Raw genomic sequence first — 10989 nt, forward strand, 5'->3', positions numbered from 1 at the left:
TTAAATGTTAAATTTGGACAGTGAATATTAGTTCCTTTTTAAGGAGAAGCTTAATTAAGACATCAAATGTTCCATGAATCAACCATGTTGGGTGTTTAATATTTCAATAACAGTTGAGTAATACTTAAAATATATCATTTAATCGAGCATGCATGTTTAAATAATTCAATTCATTTTGGGTTATATGTAAAACTGCATGAACGACATACATCATCGTGCCACCATATCTTATGCGTCACCTGGACTCCTGTCTTTTCCTTGTAATTAGTTTTATGTTTTTGGAGTCACACAACATAACAGTGGCAACAAGAAAGTTTTATATTAACCCAAGATGTCTACCTATCTGTTAAAGCACAACGAGTTTAAAAAAAACACAGCAAGATGTTCAACTTACTTCAAATCGCAGCATGCATTCTTCAGAAGGGAAGGGACACTTGAGTTTTAAAAAAACAAAAAAAGGTTCATAAACAGTGAGTACTGTGATATTAAAAAAGTGATAATTAAAAAATGCAGGAACAGCTGGCTACATTGGAAAGATAAATGCATTTGATTACAGGAGGGCTAACTGGGATATGTCTACCGAGTGAATTGAGCAGTATTTTAAAACAAGTGGAACAGCCAAAGAGAAATAAGTATTAGTTCTTCTTGAGTGCATGGGGGAGGGGGGAGGGGGGGGGGAAGCACAACGTTTGCTTAGAAGTTTGACTACTCTCACCAAACCAGCAGAAATTAGCTTTGCTGATAACGTGAAAGTAATGCAGAAACATTAAGAACTAAATCCATTGTTGATTGCAGAATGCTTTAGGTTTCATAAGCAGAATGAAAAGGAAGTGGAGTCTATTTTAACCTATGTGGCTGAAATGAAGAAATTGGAGCATTGTCAGTTCTGTGATGGGCTTCATGGTGCACTGAGAGATCACTTAGTTTGTGGAATCTTACAAGCAAGCATTCAAAAATCGAGACTAACTGAAGCACAACTCACATTTAAAAGAACAATTACAGTTGTTGTATCAATGGAAACAGCAGCCAGAGGTGCAATTGTGTTGCATTTAGGAATGAAAGTGAGCATGAACAAAATTGCAACTTCTAAACTGAAACAAGCATGGCTGAACAGATTGTGCTATTGTTGTGGCAGGGGTTCATATACAACAGAATACTGCAGATTTAAGGGCAGAATGTGTAGCAAATTAGGGCACATACAAAGAACATTTTGTGCAGACAAAAATAAATGGACTGCATAGAGAAGAGAAAAAGATAGAAAGTCAAGTTGCAGTTTCAAAAAGAGCACTAATTTGCATACTGTTAATGAAAAATCTAGTAATGATCAGAATCAATTATAATCGCTATATGACATGAAATTTGTTAACTTAGCAGCAGCAGTTCAATGCAATACATAATATAGAAGAGAGAAAAATAAATAAGTAAATAAATAGATAGTAAATAATTAAGTAAATCAATTACAGTATACGTATATTGAATAGATGAGAGTGATATGGGACTGTGTTGCCTTGAGATGTACAATTAGAAAACTAACATGAAACAAGCAATATAGCAAGCACCAGAAATGAACAGCAAGTTAATAATATTGGAATGAGATTCGGGCTTGGCCACAAAATGAGTTTGAACAGCATTTCAAAGATACTGTGCTGAAGCCTGCAGATATCCAATAACTTATACTGGAGGAAAAGTACCTCCTGTGGGAACGATATTCATAACAGCGAAATTCAGAAACCCACAAGACATATTGGATTTGTATGTGGTAAAAACATGAGAGCCAACAAAGTTCAAAGTAAAATTTATTATCAGAGTACATACATGTCACCATATACAACCCAGAGATTCTTTATCTGCAGGCATACTTAGCAAGTCTAACTGTAAACTGCAATCATCAGGACCTGAAGACTGTAAATAAACTGTGCAAATGCAGATATAAATAAACAGCAATAAATAACAAGCATGAAATAGTAACATATGCTGAGATCCATTAGTCTTGCGAGACCATGGAGCTGAACCTGGAAAATCTTGCTTCAATCTCCAGGGCACAAGCCTGGGCAAGGTTGGATGGAAGACCGGCAGTTGCCCAAGCAGCAAGTCTCCCCTCTCTATGCCACCAATGTTGTCCAGGGGAAGGGCAAGGGCTGATACAGCTTGGCACCAGTGACATAGCAGGAGTTGCCAGAGCGAGGTTGAAGGCAACGTCAGACTGCAAGGCAGCGGAGGTTTGGAATCAGAGCTTTCCCTCCCTTAGATGGACTGCCTTCCCAGGCTGACGAGCTCCATCTACCCGGAGCACTGATTTAAGGCACCAGGACCCACCTTTGCCCCTTCTCCTGTCAGTAGGAACAGTTCTGCCTGGCTTAGAGGCTAAGCCACATGGAAGGCCAGGAGTTGGACTTGTTTGTCAGAGGCTATTTGAGGCACATGCCATGAGAAGCACTTTTAGGTAGAGGGAGCTTGTCCCCACTACCATTCCTCGGCTTGACAACCTTGGAACCATATAATAGAGTCCTCAAATGAGTGCAATTATTCTCTTCTGTTCAAGAGCCTGATGGTTGAGGGTAGTAACAGTTCTGAACCTGTTGCTGTGAGTCCTGAGGTACATGTCCCTTCTACCAGATAGCAGCAGCAAGAAAAGAGCACAGTCTGGGTGCTGAGGATCTTTGATGATGGATGCTGCTTTCTACAGCAACATTTCATGTAGATGTGCTCAATGGTTGGGAGGGTTTAAGCTGTGATGTACTGGGCCAAATCCAGTACCTTTTGTAGGATTTTCCTGGGGAAATAAGACCACAAGACAAAGGAGCAGAATTAGGCCATTCAGCCCACCAAGTCTGCTCCACTATTTCATCATGGCTGATCTTGGATCCCATTCAACCTCATGCACCTACCCTGTCACTGTATCCCTTGGTGCCCCAACCAATCAGGAATCTATCAACTTCCACTCTAAATATACCCACGGACTTGGCCTCAACTGCAGTCTGTGGCAGAGCATTCCACAGATTCAACACACTTTGACTAAAAAAAAAATCCTCCTTGCTTCTGTTTTGGAAGATCATCTGGAGGCTGTGTACTTTTGTTCTGGGTACCCCCACCAGAGGAAACATCCTCTCCATATCCACCTTATCTAGACCTTTCAACATTCAATAGGTTTCCATGAGATCCCCAAGCACTCTTCTAAATTCCAGTGAGTACAGGCCCAAAGCTGCCCAAAACTCCTCATATGTTAACCCCTTCATTTCCAGAATTGCCTCCAATGGCAATATATTCTTTCTGAGATAAAGGGCCAAAAACTGTTGAGAAAGCTCCAAGTGAGGCCTGACCACTGTCTTATGATGCTTCAGTATTATCTCCTTGTTTTTATATTCTATTTCCCTTGAAATAAATGCCATTTGCCTTCTTTACCACAGACTCAACCTGTGAATGAACTTCCTGGGAGCCTTGCATGAGTAGGATGCACCTCTGATGTTTGAGTTTTCTCCCCATTTAGAGGATAGTCTGCACTATTCTTCCTTTTACCAAACGCTCTATTCCATCTGCCGCTTCTTTGCTCATTTTTTCAATTTGTCGAAGTCCTGCTGCAAACACATTGCTTCCTCAGCACTACCTACCCCTCCACCTGTATTTGTATCATCCACAATCTTTGCCACAAAGCCATCAATTCCACTATCTAAATCATTGACAAACAATATGAAAAGTAGCGGTCCAATACTGTCCCCTGAGGAACAACAATAATCACTGTCAGCCAACCAGAAAAAATACCCTCTTAGTCCCACTCACTGCCTCCTGCTTGTCAGCCATTTTTCTATCTATACCAGTACTTTTCCTGCAACACCATAGGATTTTATCTTGTTAAGCAGCCTCATGTGAGGCATTGTCATGTTTTCTTCGCAACAATATTTATATGATGGGTCCAGGACAAGTCCTCTGAGATAGTGACAGCCAGAAATTTGAAGTTACATACCTTCTCCACCTCTGATCCTCTGATTATTACTGGCTTATGGACCTCTGGTATCCCTCCCCTGAGGTCTACAATCAGTTCCTTGGTCTTATTGAAACTTAATCAGAGATTGTTGCTATTACACCACTCAGCCAAGTAGTCAGTCTCCCTCCTGTATGCTGATTTGTCACCCCCTTTAATATAGCCCACAAGAATGGTGACATCAGCAACCTTGTATATGGTGTTGGAGCTGTTCATAATCATAGGCATAAAGGGAGTAGAGCATGGGGCTAAGTACACATCCCTGTAGTGTTCCTGCGCTGATGGAGATTGTGGAGATGTTTTTGCCAATCCAAACTGACTGGGGTCTACAAGTGATGAAATCCAGGATCCAATTGCACAAGGGGGTTTTGAGGCCCAGGTCTTGGAGTTTACTGATTAGTTTTGAGGGAATAATGGTGTTAAATGCTGAACTGTAATCGATAAAGAGCATCCTGATGTATGCATCTTTGCTTTCCAGATGCTGCAGATTTGTGTGAAGAGACAACAAGATAGCATCTGCTGTAGACCTGCTGCTAAGGTAGGCGAATCGCAGCAGATCCAAGTCACCATTCAGAAGCTGATATGCTTCGACACCAGTCTCTCAAAACACTTCATCACTGTGGATGTAATTACCACTGGGTAGTAATCATTTAGACAGGTTACCTCACTCTTCTTGGGCATCGGGGACATGAGTGGCTGAGACAATTACAACATGATTAGATGGCCATCATCCATTTACAAGCCTCATCTCAAACAATAGAGTCATTTGAAAGAAAATTAAGAAATGATGCCACAGCAGTGTTCAAGGATGATATTGGAAAGCTCAAACATATCAAATGTTAAATGAAAATGTCATGCCCAGGTTTTACAAAGCCCATCAGGTTCCTTATACTATCTGTGATAAAGTAGCCAGTAAGCTAGATCACATGGAGGCTGAGGGAATTCTTACCAAGGTAGAGTGGAGCCCATGGGCAATGCCAGTGGTCCTAGTAGCCAAGAAGAATGGGTTTGTCAGGATCTGTAGAGATTTGAAGGTCACCGTCAACCCATTACTATAAGTAGATCAATATCCTCTGCACAAGATGGAGGATATCTTTGCAAACCTTTCTGGAGGGAAACATCTCGGCAAAGTGGACGACAGATGGAGATGGAAGAAGAGTCCAAATAGTTTCTCACATGAACACTCACAAAGGGCTTTATCTCTACAGTAGGCTTATTTTTGGAGTAGCATCTGTGCCTGGCAAAAAGCTGTGGACCAGGTGCTGAAAGGCTGCTCAGGCACTCAGTGTTACCTGGATAACAGCATTGTTACAGGTCAGGATGAGCAGGAATATCTCCAAAATTTCAAGACAGTGTTAAAAAAAATTGGAATATTATGGTCTCAGAGCACAACACAGCAAGTGTGAATTCTTTAAACAAAGCATCACTTACTGCGTTCACACCATTGACTCACAAGAATTTCATAAGAGCGCAGCAAAAATTCAAGCAGTGGTGGATGCTCCAAGCCAAAGGATATTTCATAGATGTGGTACATTTTAGGATTTGTTAATTACTATAATAGGTTCCTGCCAAACTTGGCTACTGTGCTCCATCCTTTGAACTCATTACTACAGATCGGAAAAACATGGCAATAGACAAAGCAATGTGAGGGGGCTTTCAAAAAGGTAAAGGAAAAGATTACATTAGACACTGTACTCAGGCATTATGATCCACATAGGCCAGTGAAGCTTGCTTGTGGTATAGGTGCAGTTATGTCACATGTTATGAGTGACAGAAGTGAATGCCCCATTACCTTTGCATCACGTTCCCTTTCCACTATGGAGAAAAAACCCAACACAGGTCCACAGAGAGGTTTTAAGTCTGGTATGGTATGTAAAATGTTTCAACTGGTACCCGTATGGGAGTGAATTTACCTCCATTACTTCATTATTGATCAACAACCACTGGTGTTCACTTTCGATCCACAGAAGGAGGGTCCACTAACAATAGCAGCACAAATGCAGAAATGGACTCGGTTTCTTGGAGGGCACAATTACAAGACCAAGAGGAAAACTAATTATGAAAATGCCGTTGGAGCTTCTTGGAGAGAGGTGAAGGAAGGTGTCCGGTGCTGTCAGGGCCACTTCCTGCTGTCACAAAGTCAACTCCTACAACCACCACAGATGAGGCCCCAGAACCTGAGATTGTTTCACAGCCACAAGTCTCACCTGCCAAGCAGAGTGATCCAACCCCCCCCCAACCTCCAGTCAGGGAAGATATTATCCCACAAGACTAAGAAATCCTCCACAGCAACGAAACGAGGGCACCATGGTAATGTAGCAGCTAGTGCAAAGCTATTGCAGGTCGGGGCGTTCCAGAGTTCAGTTCCAGCACTGTTCTGTATGGAGTCTCCCTGTGGAATCATTGGGTTCTCGCCAGGTGCTCTGGCTTCCTCCTACAGCTCAAAGATGTACAGGGTTTGTTAGTTGGTCATTGTAAAAGTCTTGTGATTAAATTAGGGTTAATCGGGATTGTGGGGTTGCTAAGGTGGCATGCTCAAAGGGCTGGAAGGGCCTATTCCATGCTGTATTGGTAAATAAACTAAAATAAGTAAATAAATCGGCATGGGACAACCTAAAATTTACAGTGCTGTGGACGTTTCTGTGGTAGTTGTATTATATAGTATACCGGGTATATCAGTTGAGCTGCATTCTATATTGAGTTGGAGTTTATAGCAAATCAGGGACAAGTGTTGTGTGTTTAATATTTCAGTAATATTTGAATAATATTGTAAATATGTTGTTTGATTAAGCATTCTTGTTCATTTAAAAATTTAATTACAGGTTGTATGTAAAAGTATGTGAATGGCATACATTATCGCTCTTAAAGTAAAAACAAAACTAAGACCCGTTCTCCTGGGCTCCCGTCCTTTCCTTGCAATTAATTTTGTGTTTTTGGAGTTACGAAGCATAATAAACCTGACAAACGTATGGTACACAGCAGCTGTCACTTCCTTATGTGGGGAAGCATTGTTCACAATACTCTGATGGTTGTACCCATTGGGTGCTTGACTGGGCCCTATCAGGTTACATTTAAACACCTTGATTCTTGTGTTCAATCCTTCAGCAATGCACACCAGCAAAGCATTAGCCATTTTAATTGCTGGTTGCTAGTCACAATTTTTTGCTGTCTATTGTTCTGAGAGGATCCTGATCAGTCAACTCCACAGTTACATGCACCTAAACCCTAAAATGCTGAAATCACACAAGCTACTTTAGAAAAAATAATGTTGGTGTATAAACTGTATTTTGGATTGTAAAAGAAGTTAGCATCTATTGAGAATACCTACTATATCGCTAATATTATCAGGGTATGTGAAGTAATGCACCACTGCACAAAGCCGTGGTGACTGAAGAAATTACCTCAGACATTACTGACTAACTTACTTCCATGTTTGCTGAGAGCTCAGAGAGGAATAAAAGCTGCTGGAAACACAAATGGTGAACACATTTGTCAGTTTCTTTAGTGCTATCAAACCATAATTCACATGAACTTGACACAACAAATTGTCTCTTATCTCTTCACACAAGCATGATAGCTTATTAAATTTGGATCCAAAAAATAATCCTGAGTATAAGGCCACTCAGTAAAATTAATATGACATACTTAATTCCTGCAGGAGGCCTTTTTTCACAGCTAGGTAAGCATGTTTGTATCACCCATAGCCACTTATCACTGCAGATTCAGCAAAAGATAAAAATGCTTGAAATATATATTGTACCCTATTGCATGCTCGACTGCAAGATTAAGAAGCCTACTTCCTAAGCTAAATAATATTATATCACTTACAACCTACAAAAGAAAGAAAAATGTGAACAAAAGCAGATGCAACATTATAAATTGCTAAACAGGAATAAATTAAATATTGGAATAGCTTGCTGGCAAAATTTAATATATCATCAACCACAAGTGATCCAGCCATTTCTCGCTCTCTTTCAACAGAGAAAAAGCAAAACAACATAAAAAAACACTATTTTCTTTTAAGAATGCCTTATAATGGTTTCATAGTAAAACAAATAGCAAAGTGATATCATTCACAATAAGCTCTGTAGTAGTGATAGTCTAGCAGTGGTAATCACTAAACTAGGCAGGTGAAATGCTTTGCAGACTGAAAATGTACTCGGGAAACCAGTGCACTGTTCAAAACTGTGAAGACATAATTTTAAGCTAAAATCTCTTGAGACTGAACAACTCTAATTCTTCTTGAAATACGTTTGTAAATCAAATTAACATCCGTGTGGTTTCTTTCACAACGTACCCTTCAGAATCTAAATGTGCATTTAAAGTACCTAGTGCTTATTTGATTGAGCTTTTGAGGAGTATGCAGAAATGTTTACTCTGAGTCTGGATGGGACTCTTATTTGAACAACAATGGAATCAATTACCTCCAATATTGAGAAACTGCCCGCATTGTTGAGCAAAGCAGAAGGAATATGTATACAGGCAGTCCAGGATACAACAGGATTCTGTTCCTGAGAACTGCTTGTAACCCAGATTGTTCATAAGTAGGAACAAAGGGACAGCATCTCAGGAACAGCTGTGATGGGCGAGAGAGGTGGTTCAGGAAGAGCAGACACCAACCAGCCAGCCTCACTGATACAATGAGTGAGCAAGTGAGTCTTCTCAGTGCTCCTAGTTCTGCATTGGCTCAAGCCAGCTGCCAATTGTTCCAAATATTCATTCTTATGCATGGATTGGTCATAAATCGGGCATTAGTAATCCAGGGAGAACCTCCGCAGTTAATCCATAATGGGAGAGAAATTCTTCCTTGGTCACGATGCTGAACACACACCGTTGAATTCCACTTCTAAAATTTAACTTCTATAGCATATTTGAGTCTGCTTTGTTATATTTTGAAATCAGGACCTTCTCAGCTTTGAGTGAAGAGTGTTAATAAAATACTTCAATCTCATCAACTTAAAAATACTGCAGCAAAATATTATAACTGCTGCAACAATGGAGCAAAGTAGCAGAGACATCTCCTACTCTTCAGCAGCACATCAAATCCTGAGGAACTGAACAGGCTTCCTTATTTCCTTACAGGTGTCTGAACTTCATGATGACCAACAGAATTGAGTGCAGGATGGTAGCTGGTCGACATCACAAAGGCAGCTGACAAGGTCCCACACAGTAGGTTGCTCTGGAAGGCTAGATCATATGAGATCCAGTCTGACCTACGTAACTAGATACAAAATAAGCTTGGTGATAGGATTCAAAGCATGGTAGTGATCAGTTATTTCTAGGTTTGGAGATCTGAGGCACGCATTGTGCTATAGGGATCAGAGCTGGGCCCCTTGTTGTTTGTCATATGTATTAACAACTTGGATGAAAATATAGATGACATGATTAATGTTTACAGATAATACTTGAATTGGTAATAATAGTGCATAGTGAAGAGTCTGATTAGGGTGACAACAGGATCTAGATCAACTAGGAAAGTAGAAAAGGAATGGTGAATGGAATTTAACTCGTATGTGCTAAGGGATGCATCTTGGCCTTTAGAAGATTGAGAAGAGATTTCTTTGAAACCTAAAAAATTCTCACTGAATGCAAGGAGGATGTTTCCTCTGTCCAGGGTGTCTAGCACAAGGACGCAAACGATGACAAACAGAGATGAGCAGAAATTTCTTCACTCAGTGGATGGTGAACCCGTGCAACTGACGACCACAGAGGCTGTAGAGGCCAATCAGTGAATATGTTTATTAAGGAGACAGATAAACTTCGAGATGGTATAGGGAGAAAGCAGGAATATGGTATTGAGATATATAGTGAGCCATGATTGCATTAAAAGTGGAGCAGACCCAGATGTGAGTCTCCTACTTTTATATGTTTCTTTGTTTCTAAATTTGGTTTGTCCTGTCCACGTTGCTCTGAGTGAAAGAAACTACTAGAAATATGGAAGCTGCTAGAAATCCTGTAACGAGTATTTTCCTTTCAATTTCTCCAGAGTGATTTGCATCACTTGAATGGGTTGTCCCATCCTGCCTGATCAGTGGAAGTCAAAACTGCGAGACAGATAAGGTACCTAAGGTTTCACGCCACCTGGCTGATGGCTCGTTTCAGCAGCTGACAGGAATGCAACAATGTTTGATTTAAGAGCTGTTCCCAGGCTGCCCATGTCAAAGGGGAGCTTCGTAATTAGAGTGATAATGACCAGATGTTATGCCACTCTTAGTGCTGTTGACTGAGGGATTAATTATTGGCCAATTTGTAGAGAATAACTTCTCTTCTCTATCCCAAATGATGGAATCCTTTGGTTCAGCTCAGTGATCAGTTTAGCATCCCATCCCTGAACAAGAAAATGCTCTGACCATTCCTCACTCACTTATTCCACTGATTGGGTATATGTAAAGGAGAGGATGATAGTGTCTTGATCAGTAAGGACATGAAAGTTACAGGGAGAAGTCAGGAGAATGTGGTTGAGAGGGAAAATAAATCAACCATGGAGCAGACTAAGTGGGCTGAAAGGCCTAATTCTGTGCCTATGTCTTATGCTCTTATGGTCATTGTTAAAAAGTTTTAGACCAGCAGTTTCCTTGATATTATTTTCTCTCTTGCTTTATCTCAGTCTCTTGCTTTCACATTTAAACTACAGTTTCCCTGAAGTTACTGTTTTCTGTTCTACCTTAATTGTACAGAAGTGTTGTGATGGTTGTTTTTTTTTTCCAATCCAAAAGACAGCACCTTCAGCAATATAACACTTCAGCTGCATTGCACTGAAGAGCTAGGCCAGATTATTGTAGCAGGATTGTAAAATGGGGCCTCATGCCACAAGGGATGGGAAAGATATACACTGAGCACCACATCTAACTCTCAAGCAAGAGTCTTTACTGGGGATCACCCTCCATGCTGAAGAGAAGAGAACAGGTGCATTAAAATGAAATGGAGATATGAGGAAGTAAGGCAAAACCTAAAGATTTGGAGACTCATGGTTTGTAAGAGAAAAGGAACACAGAAGGTACAACTGTTTC

The 10989-nt window shown here is 40.5% G+C and overlaps 1 long non-coding RNA gene across 1 annotated transcript; it reads left to right on the forward strand.

Moving 5' to 3' along the window:
* Nucleotides 1-433: 433 nt before the first annotated feature.
* On the forward strand, nt 434-6271 carry LOC132392237 (uncharacterized). Its single transcript, XR_009511455.1, has 3 exons — nt 434-470; nt 4458-4517; nt 5947-6271. It is a non-coding gene; the product is annotated as an uncharacterized LOC132392237 (long non-coding RNA).
* The last annotated feature ends 4718 nt before the right edge of the window (nt 6272-10989 follow it).

This window comes from Hypanus sabinus, chromosome 4, assembly GCF_030144855.1.
Source record: "Hypanus sabinus isolate sHypSab1 chromosome 4, sHypSab1.hap1, whole genome shotgun sequence".
Taxonomy (NCBI): domain Eukaryota; kingdom Metazoa; phylum Chordata; class Chondrichthyes; order Myliobatiformes; family Dasyatidae; genus Hypanus; species Hypanus sabinus.